Genomic DNA, 328 nt, shown 5'->3' with positions numbered 1-328 from the left:
ATTTTGATTATGAAATATTTTCATTTAATTATTTAATAACTAACAAAAACAAATGAATACTTCCACTACTTTTTGGTACATTTTAAAATGTATATTTTTCTTTCTTTCTTTCTTTTTTTTAAATAGTGTACACTTATTACAATATTTTCATTATATTCACTTTTATATCTAAAGAAGTGTACATAAAGAAGTGTATTAAAAAAGTAATTTTAAAAGAAAATCTACATTCATATAGTTTAGCTACATGGACTATATTATTTTAAAATATCACCAAGGAAAAGGAAATTTATGCGCATATATATATATATATATATATATAATTTTTTTT

The sequence above is a fragment of the Arachis ipaensis genome, chromosome B03, assembly GCF_000816755.2.
Source record: "Arachis ipaensis cultivar K30076 chromosome B03, Araip1.1, whole genome shotgun sequence".
Lineage (NCBI taxonomy): Eukaryota > Viridiplantae > Streptophyta > Magnoliopsida > Fabales > Fabaceae > Arachis > Arachis ipaensis.
The sequence above is the reverse complement of the archived record's forward strand: the minus strand, read 5'-3'. Positions refer to the sequence as shown.